Source organism: Lynx rufus, unplaced genomic scaffold (assembly GCF_022079265.1).
Source record: "Lynx rufus isolate CCGP_SWC_20201006 ecotype Redwood Valley unplaced genomic scaffold, mLynRuf1.p SCAF_18, whole genome shotgun sequence".
Classification (NCBI taxonomy): Eukaryota; Metazoa; Chordata; class Mammalia; order Carnivora; family Felidae; genus Lynx; species Lynx rufus.
In genome coordinates, this window is record NW_025814832.1 from 31734252 (window position 1) to 31746982 (window position 12731).

The following is a 12731-nucleotide window of genomic DNA, read 5'->3' on the forward strand; positions in this document are numbered from 1 at the left end:
GAGATTCACAGAATCCGAAGCAGGCTCCAGGCTCCGAGCTGTCAGCACAGAGCCTGTCATAGGGCTTGAACTTGCGAACTATGAGATCATGACCGAGGCTGAAGTCGGATGCTTTGCTGACTGAGCCACCCAGGCGCCCTGAAAAAACTTAGTATGATTTTTGTGGAAGTTATTTAGGTGATCCTTCTTTTTAAAATGTTGTTTTATTATAACCTGAGACCTACCTTCTTAACAAATTTTGAAGGGTACACACACACGTTATCGTTGACTTTGGTACGATGTTATATGGGAGATCTCCAATGGCTTATTCATCTTGCTTAACAGATATTATGCCCACTGATTAGTAATTCCGTCTTCAAAAATACGGAATGCTTTCACCCATTTGGGTGTCATCTTTGGACACGGGCCAGGCTTACCTTCTTGGCTTCTCTTCAATTTTAGTATATGCGCTACTGAAACGAGCAGGTTGGTTGATTTGTTTGCTTGCATATGTATGTACGTACGTATGTGTTTTTGCAAGTTCAAGTTTGAGAACCACTGCAGAAGACTCTGCTTGGCCTGGCCTCAGTTAGGTTCTTGTACCATCCAGTGGTTTCCAGCCTGTGAGAGTCTCACACACACACACACACACACACACACGCACACGGCTTCAACCCTGCACCTCTCTTTGTGGTGAGAGCTCCCGTGTCATTTGACATAATTGACATTACATTTTCCAGCCCTGTTTCATGGTGGTCCTCTTTTTTTTTTCTTGGGGCCTGAAGGGCAAAGAGAGAGGGAGACAGAATCCCAAGCAGGCACCATGCTGCCAGCACAGAGCCTAGCGCGGGTCTTGAACTCATAAACCGTGAGATCTTGACCTGAGCCGAAATCAAGAGTCGGGCATTTAACCGACCGAGCCACCCAGGTGCCACCACATTGGTCCTCTTTCACATTCGTGGTCTGCCGTAATCCAGACATCGCCTAGAGAGAATGTCCTTCTGAAGCCTTTGTTTTCGGCAAGGCATTTATTTTCTGCTTTCGCGGAAGCTGAAGGAGTACGGAGCTCTCAGCAGCCACGTCTCTCCCTTTCTCCGAACCCCCGCTGGATGGCATTTCCTTTCCCACTAGGAACCAAGCCATTCCTCACAGTCCCCTGTGGTCACATGAGAAGGTCTCTTCCCAGCCTGGCAAACATTTCTGCTCTGCCCCATTAAATCCTATTTGTTTCACCAAGCAGGGTCTGCCCTTGAACATGAGGGCCGCCTCACTCGTCCCCACACTGACCGTACTGGTAAGCCCCACTCCACGTGACTTCCGATGGTTTTTATTCCTGCTGTCTCAGAACCAGGTTTTGTTTTGGTTTGTTTTTTTTCGCTTTGTGCTTTAGCTTCAAGTGACCTCAGGTCAGAACAGATAGCTCTCTCTGTCAGTCTTCTCCTGTCTGACCCAGCCCTTCTGCCTCACAAAGCAGAGGGCTCAAGAGCTAAGCTTCCCACACGGGGGTCCACGCAGGGCGTCCTGCACGGCATCTGGGCTTCTCGGCATAGTGCCTGCCTGGTGTCCTTACACAGAGACAGACGCCCTCTGAAGATTTAGGGTAGCCCCTAAATCTTAACCAAACATGGTAGATAAAGAGAATGTGTTTCCCTCCTGGGAGCTACATTTGTTTCCAGAGACCAATTTTCCTCCTGGCCCTTCCCCTTCCTACTTACGTTGATGGGAAATCTGGGGAGTAAGGAATAGTGCTCATTCTTCTCGGAAATTAGCTGTTGGGTGCTATTTCAACGATCCAGTTTCCAAGGTGAATTTCTAAAAATTATATGTATACATTTTTTAAAAACATTAAATTTTAAAATGGAAATTTAATGGCCTAATGAAATAGCATTGAGTATATGATATTGTACATAGATCTTGTATGTATTTATGCACATGTGTGCACATGTAAAGTTTATCTGCCTATCCATCCATCTGTCTATCTATCTATCTATCTATCTATCACAGTTTTCTCTGGATAATAAACAACCACCCAGCACACTTTAGGGATGCTAGTGACCTACTTTGTCCCCATCTCTCTGGTTGTAACATTTTTTAGGAAGCGCAAACTGGTATTAATGTTAGTCTAAGTAAACAACATTAGATGAAAAATCTGCTATTCAAAAAAGAAAGAAGGAAGGAAGGAAAAAGAAAGAAAGAAAAGAGGACAAAATTACTTTGTAGTCCAAAGCAGAATAGACAATCTTAAAGGGCACCAAGCCCTTTCCGAGTATTGATGGAAAGTCTCTATTACCTTTAGCAGCTGGTGACCCTTCCTGAAAGTTGAAAATGTTGACATGACCATGAATCTTAAAAGGCTCTCACTTTATAGCCAAGACTGGGCTCAACTCTGCCAGCACAGAGTATTGGGATCTGAAGGTATTTGAAAACTCTGCACCAAATCCTATCATGATCCATTTTTTTCTGCCCCTTCATGGCCTTCTGCCCTTTTGGGCTTAAGTTAAGAACGGATTAAGTGTACTAGGCACATCATTAGCCTTCCTTTTTTCTTCTTCTTTTTTTTTTTTTAGTGTTTATTTATTTTGAGAGAGAGAGAAAGAGATAGAGGGGCAAAGAGAGAGGGAGAGAGAGAATCCCAAGCAGGCTCCCCACCATCGGTGCAGATGGGGCTGGAACTCACCAACCGTGAGATCATGACCTGAGCTGAAACCAAGAGTTGGGTGTTTAACCAACCGAGCCACTGAGGTACCCCAGCCTTTGATGCCCTCAGCCGGCCTGCCAGCCTCTTAGGCTGTGTCTGTCTTACTCCTCCCTGCCCACACCATCCATCCACCTTTGACTGACAGCCCCCAGGGGAAGTTTGGGAGAAACTACCAGACCACCTCCAATCAAATAAATTGGTGATAATCTGCATGTGGGCACACATGTGCATATTCTCTCTCTCTCTCTCTCACTCTCTCTCTCTCTCTCTCTCTCTCACACACACACACACACACACACACACACACACACACCTGCACATCCTGAAAAGGTGAATAAGAGGAACACTTCTGGGCTCACAGCCATTGTAGCTTTCTTCCCCATTGATCCTGGCAAGGGAAACAGGTGGCTTCTGTGTCCGAATCACTTTTCCCCATCTGGTGAATGGGGACGTGGCGGAAAAAGTAGCAGATTGGTACAAGAGCTGCTGGGCTTGTTGGCCACGTGCCCATCTGGTGGCACCAGCAGATTTTTCTGTTCACAGTCCACCCCCCACCCGCAAGTCCGACCTTGGCAGAAGTTTACCCAAATACGATGTGACTTTGTGTTCTTTGTACGATGTGTTCTTTGTGGAGAGGACCCATGAGTCTGGAAGTGTGGATTTTCTTTGTTAGTTGGGACTCATTCTTGTAGAGCTGGGTTCTTCTTAACACAGTGGGTAGCTGTGCTGAAGTTTACCCTTGCACTCTCCTAAGTGTTTCTTGAACAGATTAATGGCAGGATAATATTGCCAGGGAAATAGTTAGCTAATTAAGACAACAAACTTTTGGAGACAAACATTTAGCTGCATTTACATAATGTGTAAGTATTTGCATCTCGATGTGTTCATTGCTCTTTGCTTAGAAGCCGAGGCTGATTGGAAATGAGCCCACCCGACCCATGAGTGTCCTTGACATTGGCTTCACCTTAGGGCCGCGCTGACAACAGATTCATCTCTACCTATCAGCATACAGGTGCTTCTGCCCATCGCAGGTTCTGTCTTAGAATAGACTTGGTCCCGACCACGTCCTGTCCCCCAGAAAAGGGACTTTCTTTGCTGACCCTTGTGGAACGCAGTTCCATTTGCTCCCACCCTTGATCCGCTGGAACGTCTTCCTGGCAAGCGCTTCTGCTGAGGTGCAAGTTGTCCACTTGTCCCACCTCCACATAAGCCCTTGTTGTTCTTCATGTTGCTTTCGTGGAATCTGATCAGTGTCTGGAGGCTTCAGTCTCGGTGCGGGAGGCCTTCCTTGTGGCAAAGGAGAGGAAGGCACAGGAGGACACCTGTGCCTACCTGTACACCCTGCCCTCCTCCTAGCTTCCTTCAGGCTCCTCCCTTCCCGAACCTGCTCGTCTCTGGATAGGCTTTCGGAATGGGGTGACACGAGGGTGGCCAAGGACCAGGACCAGCTGGATTGAGGAGACTGGCTGCTTCTATGGGCTGAGTGGTTACTGAGGCCAGAACTCATGGCCAGGAGACCGTGCAGGGAACTGGGGATTTGCATGGGCAGCGAGCACTGGGTGGGAAGGCGGACCCGAGTCTGAGCCTGCAGGCCAAGTTCAAGTCCTCTTGGCCTTCGAATGTCTGTTCTGTTTGCAGCCCAGGGTGACATGTACAGAGCCAACAGTCACCCGAAGTGGGCCAGTTACTTCGCAATTACGGGGTTCTTACAGACACCAGGGTTCAGCAAGGCTAGGAAAATACAAGGTGCCCGAAGAGCGGAGACTGTCACGCGTGCTCGGACGTGGGTGATTTTGGAAGGGACCAGCCTGGCAGCACGGGCTGATGAAGTGGGGCATTCTCAGAGCCCGTTGCCGGGAAAGACACTGATGTCATGTGACCCAGCGGTTCTCATATGCTGGCCGGCCCGTGGGCCGGCAGCAGCAGCCCCACCTCAGAGCCCACAGAGATGCCCGTGGGCAGGCTCCTCCCTCGGGACATGCGGACCCACTAGGTCTGCTGCCAAGACTGGGAATCTGGATTTTTAAAGCTTTTCAGATAATTCTGATCAAGGCCTCTTTTCAGAAGCACCAGTCCAGTCCTTTCAGGAGACTTCCACGGCAACAAAGCTCCTAGAGCAGGTGTATCCTCCCTAAAACCTCCTGCTGTCCCCACTTGGGAGTGAGCACAGAGGATTCATGGCCGCAGTGCATGGTGGTCAGATGCGTCCTCAGGCGTCTGCATGGTAGAAGGAGGTGTTCGTGCCCCTGGTGCTTTAGAGAATTAACGGGTCGGGGGTCTTTGGGTTTTGGTGGAGGTGGAGGCTCCCCTGGCAGGGAAAGCTTGTGGCGGTGCGATGCCGGGTGGGGGGGGGGGCGGGGATCAGCTCCAAACTAGCAGTCAGGAGCCGGGGGCTTGACTCTCGGTCCTGCTGTGAACTGGCAGTGTTACCCTAGCGGGATCACTCTGTAGCCGAGGTTTTCTTATTTCAGTCAGACCTCTTCTGATTGCTGGCGACAGGAATCAACTCATCCAGCTGAAGCCGAATCAACTTTTATTTGCTCACTCGTGGGGAGAGGTACTGAAAGCTCGCGGAATCAAGGGCAGCTTCAGGAACAGGCCTCGGGCTCTGAACAGCGAGGGCAGTACCATCAAGACAGCCTCTGCACCCGGCGCATTTCCTTGTTCCTGCCCCGCGTGGCTGGGCTTCAGCCCACGGGGGCGGTGTCCACGGGGCAATATCCGTAGGCCACTGGCTCAGATCTGACTGGCTCAGATCATACGTTCACCCCCGAACTGACCACTGTGCTCTGCAGACTAGACCAGGCTTAGGGTCGGGGGCTGGGGTTGGAGAGGCCTCCTGCTGAACACCTCCGTCTTCCCTGTCCGAGCTCTGAATCAACTTTAAGAGGCGAAGGAGGCAGAGGGAAATAAAAATTCCACGCTCAATACCAAAAGATTGGGTTAGACGCAATGGCTGTGATGTGCATCAGAGTGGGATTCGTGATGGTGGACTGTGGAATTAGGCCAATTTACTCACCAACTCACAGACACGCTGGGGAATCCCGTGAACCTTGCAGCATGGAGGCCTAGACTGGAAGTCAGGCTGCCTGTGGGCACCCTGGCACTCAGGGCAAGGGGGGAGGCTAACCCCAAATTCATCTCTCAAGAAACTCACTCTGTCCCCGTGGGGAGGTATTAAGGGGGGCACAAAAGACCAGGAGTATTTAGGGCAAAGTCCCTCCTCATGGAAACAGAAGTAGGGGCAGCAGAATTTCATACCCCACCAAACCGCGGGTAGACCAACCAGTTAGTTCCATGAAGGAGGCAGAGCTGGGAATAATGGCTGGGCGGCTGGTTGAAAGGATGTTAGGGTAGGCCACTGAGCTAACCTCTTCCTTACCTGTAACATAGGATTTGCAAGAACTTACCTCCCAGGGTTGCTTCTAGAATTAAAGAAGATAAAAAGTTTTCCAGGTGACCATGCCTGTGGGGTCTTGCATGGTGCAGAATAGGCATTTCAATTGGTGATCATTGAACCTGATTCAGGGAGAGAGAGGAGGTCATGAGGCAGGGTCCTGAGGTTATCTTGGGCCGTCGCCTTTCACAGCGGGGTCGGTGTTTACATAAGCCTTTTGGGGGTTAGAGTGTCCTTTTTTCAGGTTGTCATCTACTGTCCCTCCTCTTTTTGCTTTTTTTTGTCCCCTGTTGAGGATGAGGTCGAAGTAATGTCTTCTGTTAGTAGGCAGCTCTAATAGTTAGCATGCTAAAAAATAAAGTCTGCAGTGAGATTAGTCTACCACCCACTGCATATTGTTTCTTGGAGATCCACGTACACTGAACTCAGGTTCATCCATTGGTTTATCAAGCCCAGGCAGGTCCGGTTGGGCCACGCAAAGCACGGAGTGTTGGGGGAAAGGACAGACAACGCTTGCAAATGTCAAGGCAAACCTTTGCGTGGACACCACAAGGTGTCCATAGGACGCAGCATTCTGTCATGGTACTCACTCTCTGGACTCTTCTTTCGAGTTAGTCAAGCTGACCAGTGACCTCCATTATGATTCACACATGGCTGAATTATCCACACCAGCCGCTGGGTGGACCCAGGCCATAAACTTATTTGGGGAACATAAAGGCTTAGGAATAATTCACATGAGGGCTACTGATGACTAAGAGAATTGAATCTTAAAGAAATCCTAAAAACCCTACTTTTTTTAAAAAAAAAATTTAAGTTTATTTATTTATTTTGAGAGAGACAGAGATAGCATGAGTGTGGGAAGGGCAGCTAGAGAGAGAGAGGGAGAATCCCAAGCAGGCTCTGTGCTGCCAGCAGAGCCCGATGTGGGGCTCGAACCCATGAAGCCGTGAGATCATGACCTGAACTGAAACCAAGAGTCAGACGCTTAACCAACAGAGTCACCCAGGTGCCCCGTTAAAAACCCTGCTTTTAGTAGCCTGGATCAGGGGCCAGCAAAGTACCGTCTGCTGGCAAGATCTGGCCTGTTTTTGTAAAAAAGAGTTTTATTGGAATGCAGACAAACCAACTCATTTGCCTGCTGTCTGTGGCTCCCCTTTGCGCTACAAAGGCAGAGTTGAGTAGTTTTCCAGGAAGCTGGAATGACCCACAAAGTCTAAAATATTTATTTTCTGGACCTTTACCTGAACATTTGCTGACCCTTGCGATGGATGTCCATATGGAAGGCATTTGCATAAATAAATGTTGGTTGGTCAATCAGTAGGATGTTTCGGAATGAGGGTCTTAACCTTTAATAAAACCATAGACTCTCTGAAAACATGTGCAAAATGTTCTGTGTTGTAGATGTGTGCGCACACTTTTCTGGGGGAAGAGTGTGCTTGGCTTCCATTACTCATTCCACAAATATTTAAGGACCTCCTCTGTGCTAAGCGCTGTGCCATTGTGAGCATGTGGACTCAGCCCTTTGCGCTGCTCAGGCATCAGAGGTGGTGGCCCTGTGCACAGACCAAAGATGCACTGGAAAGCGGTTAAATATTACGGAATTTAGGCTGTAGAAGACCCCCCTCCCCCGCCACACACACATACCATACACATGTTCTTTCTACTACACCATTTAAATTGAACCTGAAAAACAAAGGGCTCAGAAACCACCCTGAAGGTAACATTTATATCACAGAAATCCCAGAACAGTAAATATTGACCCTTCCAAGTTCAACCAACATTTAGCCAATTGTAAAGTGCCCGTTTATAATTCCTGTCCAGATGACTTTTAGTACTCTAAACAACCAAAGCTCACTAGAGGCCTGGAGGGTAACTGGTTGACCCAGACTTTGAAATGGTTTGGACAATTAACACATCTTTTCTTCTGACAAGAAAAAAAATCTTGAGTATATATTGTTAGTTCTCTGTTTGACTACTGGAAACTCTGCCTTGTTCCTTCTTGACCTCCAGTAGGTGATGGAGATTTGGCTGAGAACCAATGACTCGGGGGGATTATTATATTATGATATGGAGTATGTTCACACCTTACCACTACGTGAAGTCATGTTTCAGAACTGTATGATCCACCTAAAAACGTGTGTGTGTGTGTGTGTGTGTGTGTGTGTGTGTGTGTGTGTGTGTGTGTATTCATCTATACAGATACAGCATAAATATAAAAAAGACCGTCAGGATTTGTTGAAGGTGGTCCCCTCTGGGTGGTGAATGATTTTTAGTTTCCCTGTGCCCTTATCAGTATTTTCTCTATTTCCTGTAATGTCTGGGAATGTTTGTATTGTCAGAAAATATCATAATACATTTAAAGGGAACATAATGCTTTTCGTCTCAGGGCAGAAAGAGATGCCGATTCCTCTGGGCAAACAAATTTGCTCCTCATTCAGTGGACGTTCTTACTTTCTGAACAGTGAATGTGCCGTCTCTGAAGCTCATCTTGGGGCATTTCTTAGTCTAGAACAGAGTTGGATGAACACTGACATTGGAAATAGCCTCTCTCTCCTACTTGTCTGGGATGAGCGACCATGTAGGCCAGCGGCGGCAGAGCATAGAATTCGCGTTGGAAGGGGCCCCGAAGTCTACCTAGTTCAGCTCATTTGCAGTTGGAAGAGGCTGAGACCTTCAGAGGTTGGGACTTGCACAGGGTTGTGTACAGAAGACTAGGGATAGAGTTGACCTGAGATTTCTATGCCATGGGTTCATTCATTTAATTGTGCCTTTCTAAGGACAGCAGGAAACCAGGTGCAATTGTGTAAAAAAATTTTTTGATGTTTATTTATTTTCGAGAGACAGGGAGAAACAGAGCATGACTGTGGGAGGGGCAGAGAGAGAGAGGGAGACACAGAATCAGAAGCAGGCTTCAGGCTCTGAGCTATCAGCACAGAGCCCGACACGGGGCCTGAACCCACGAACTGTGAGACCATGACCTGAGCTGAAGTCGGACGCTTAACTGACTGAGCCACCCAGATGCCCCGACCTGGTGCAAATTTAATATAGACAAGTATATCAAAGCCATGGATGTCCAAGGACATGAATAGAGCTTCCCTATGGTAGTTAGTCTTCCCTAGTCCTTCCTTCCCCCTCTCCCTCCTTCTCCCCCTGTAAGGGCTTATCTTCCAAACTTCTCGACTGTGCTTGGTATTTCCTTTCCCCCCACCTTGGAGTCCCGGTGGAAGATGGAGCCTGTCTCCCAGGGTAGAAGTTGGACTTCCGGCCTCTCTTGCAGCTAGAGCTGACCATGGCTTGGCCAGTGGGGCGGACCTGGTAGCAAAGTTATCCCAGCAGAAGCGGCCAGGACTCAGTGCCAGTGACCTGAGCTGGGGCATTTGGCGTCCAGCCTTGAGGACAGAGGTGCTGCCACATGGGTGTGTGGTGGCATTTTGGTGGAGCGGGAGTCCTGGTCTCCCTTGGCTCTGTTGGGGTTCCAGGGTGGGTTCTGTGGCCTTCCTGGGTTAATTCCACGAGCCCCTCAGTTTTCTTCTGGTGACTGACTTGGCTTCTATTGCCCTTCCCTGAGGCCCGTGCCCCGTAAATTCTCCCCGCTGAACCTGCCGTGGGCAGAAATTCTCCCTTGCCTCCAGGTAAAGCTCTCTTACCTTCTTGTAACCAAGACAACCAACAAACCACACATCTTCAGGCCTGTGCTCATCTTTTCCTTCCTTCCTTGTTATCTCCAGCCACTAACTGTGTTCCCGTGTCAACTGTGCGTATCCTGAAAAGCAAGAAAATCCCCGGACCAAGAAACGTTTGTGGAATTTTAGATCCACATGAACCTTTCCAGCACCGCGGTTTCCATTCAGTCACGTGCCCCTAGGCAAAAGGAAGGTTTTGTTTCCCAGCGCCCTTTGCAGACCGTAATGCTATTGGTTAATACTGGCCATGTGTGCGCTCTCATGATTGTGGCACCTAACGGTGTCATTGATAGTGTCCGTGTTTGGATTCCTGGTGGCCAAGCCCTAGGACAAGAGAGGAAATGCGAGATAGAAATAGAGGAAGAGTTTAGGTCGACCTAGACCCTTCATAGACTCTCTGTAGACACAGGGGAGATAAGAGAATGCCTTGTTTGGGGGGGAATTGATTTTTCTCTCAATTCTTCTGCTGGTGGCTGCCTTTCCTGGTGATGGTCCGTATTCTCTAAAAGAAGAAAAAAAAAGGATTTTCATTTGATGTAAGGAGACCATGGTTTCTGTCAGGATGGTACAATTACTTTTTACCTTCTGGTCTTAAATTCCTTTGCCTTCCCCCCCTTCTCTGTCCCCCACCATGCATTTGGCAGTCATGTGTGTCCTTAGGTGCCCACATAGAACTAAGAATCAGGTGACTGAGCCACCTAGGTACCCCTGGACTGATGTAAATTTAGAGACTAAGGAAGTACTTGGATTAAGTAGTACTGAAGTGGTCTAAAATATTAATTTTCAAAATCTAGAATATATCAGAACTACCTTGGGGGTGAGGGTAGGAGAGAGCATATGGTGGATTCCTGGGCCCCAGAATCCACGATGTGCCCTCACCCACAGGTTCTAACCCAGTAGCTCCAGGACGGGCTCCAGGAGTTGGTGTCTTACAAGTTCCCACCATGACCCAGCAACGGATGGACTTCTACTCCACGCTTGGGAGATACAGTGGTCTAGGCTATTAATCTTTATTCTCAGAATTAGAGAGGACAGCAGAACAGCATTATGTCATAGGGGAAAGTGAACCAATGACAATTAAGTTAATATTTGCTGTTGGACAAGAGCCCTGAAGTGGGTGCTGTTCTCCTGGGTGCCTCCTCCCTGACCTGGTAATTGACAACCATGTAGGTTAAGCACACGCCTTCCTGCCCCGCCCCCCCGCCCCTGCCATCTTTCTGGGGTTGGCTGAGAGTCCTTTGCAAACCTCTTATAAGCACTGGTATTTTTCAGGATGCCCTTTTTCTCTCTCCGATGAGTGTGCTGGGAGTTTTTTGAAACAAATGTCTTTTGCGGGTGGACTCCCCCAAAGCTAGAATGATCTCTTTCCCACGGGAGCATTTGTGCTGAACACACACATGCAGGGTAGACAGCTCTGGAGCCCACCTGGGATTTATTTTTAGACCACATTCAATTCATCAGGAATGAGTTCATGTTGATTAATTGGTTGTTTGTACCTTTGCAGCAGAAGAACTGACCTGGTAGGTAATGTTATTGGATATTTTGGCTCCCTTGGCTGAGAATATAAATTATTACCTTAGATAGTTGGAAAAAGCCATGTTTTAGTGGGTGGTTTGCTTAATGTATGAAAAACCTCTCGCTAAGAGTGAGCTCATCTCTTCGGAGGTACATTTAATTTTTACCAGTTATGCAGATCCATTTGTGTCTGTGTTGTCCCTAAGCAGTTGCTTATTTGTAAGCATCAATAGGCGAGGCATGGGTTACTTACAGGTCCTGGGAAATATGGATTGAAAAGACAAGGGAATCGAACCAGCCACCCTACCCAGGCAGCATTTGACCCTCTGATAATCGTGTGGCTCATGACGTTTAGAATGATAAGTGAAGACATCTATTCTAGTTACAGAGATTATAAATCAGGTTTTTTGGGAAATGTTTATTTTCGAGAGAGAGAGAGAAAGAGAGCCTGCACGCGCTAGTCGGGGAGGGGCAGAGGGAGCGGGAGAGAGGATCCAAAGCGGGCTCTGTGCTGACAGCAGAGAGCCCGACGTGGATCTCGAACTCACGAACCGTAAGATCATGACCTGAGCCGACGTCGGATACTTAACCGACTGAGCTACCCAGGTAACCCCTATAAATAAGTTTTGCATCATATTTCTTAAACTCCAGATGCTTCTCTGCTCAAGGGTTAGTAATTAAGCATAATAAATACTTCAGTTATCTTTCCATGAAGTTTCCTTCATCTCCAGTGGGATCTTTTCCTGCCCTGGATTACGTGTGACCCATGCAGTGTCTCCTTGGACGGTTTTGCACTGAGAAGAGTGTGTGGCTGCTTTCAGAGTGGAATGCGGTTTGTGCATTCTCTCCCCACCTGAGAACTGAGACACTAAATGGGGCAACAAGTAGGATGGTCAGATGAAATACAGGGTATCCGGGTAAGTTTCAGTGTCAAATAAGAATGAATGCTTTTTACGATAAGTATATCCCAGGCAATATTTGGGATATACTTATACTAAAAAGTTTCATTTTATCTGAAATTCGGTTATAACTGAGCACCCCGTCTTTTTTATTTGCTAAATCTGGAAGCCCCAGCAGGGCTCCTGTTCCACACTAGATTCCTCTCGCCGTATGTAATGTTTGCGGAACTGCTGTTACTTACAAGAGGCCCGGGGTCATTGGGTAGCAAGAAGACTAGGGAAGGAGGAGAAGCTCTCATGTATCCTGCTTTTGAAAAAAGTAGCGTTTCAATATTGAGAGAGAAACACAGCTTTGGGGACCATACCAGCCAGCAGCATAAATGAAGCGGATGACCCCTCTCCCCCTACTTTTTAAAAAAATTATTTTTTTCAATGTTTATTTTTTGGGACAGAGAGAGACAGAGCATGAACGGGGGAGGGGCAGAGAGAGAGGGAGACACAGAATCGGAAACAGGCTCCAGGCTCTGAGCCATTAGCCCAGAGCCCGACGCGGGGCTCGA

At 48.0% G+C, this 12731-nt stretch overlaps 1 protein-coding gene and 1 non-coding gene across 3 annotated transcripts in view; one reads left to right on the forward strand and one right to left on the reverse strand.

Annotated features, from left to right (window-relative positions):
* The window catches only part of SLC39A11 (solute carrier family 39 member 11), a 339923-nt gene that overhangs the window by 174691 nt on the left and 152501 nt on the right, over window positions 1–12731 (forward strand). The gene's annotated exons all lie outside the window — the stretch shown is intronic.
* On the reverse strand, window positions 358–463 carry LOC124513633 (U6 spliceosomal RNA). The gene has a single exon (XR_006962464.1). It is a non-coding gene; the product is annotated as a U6 spliceosomal RNA (small nuclear RNA).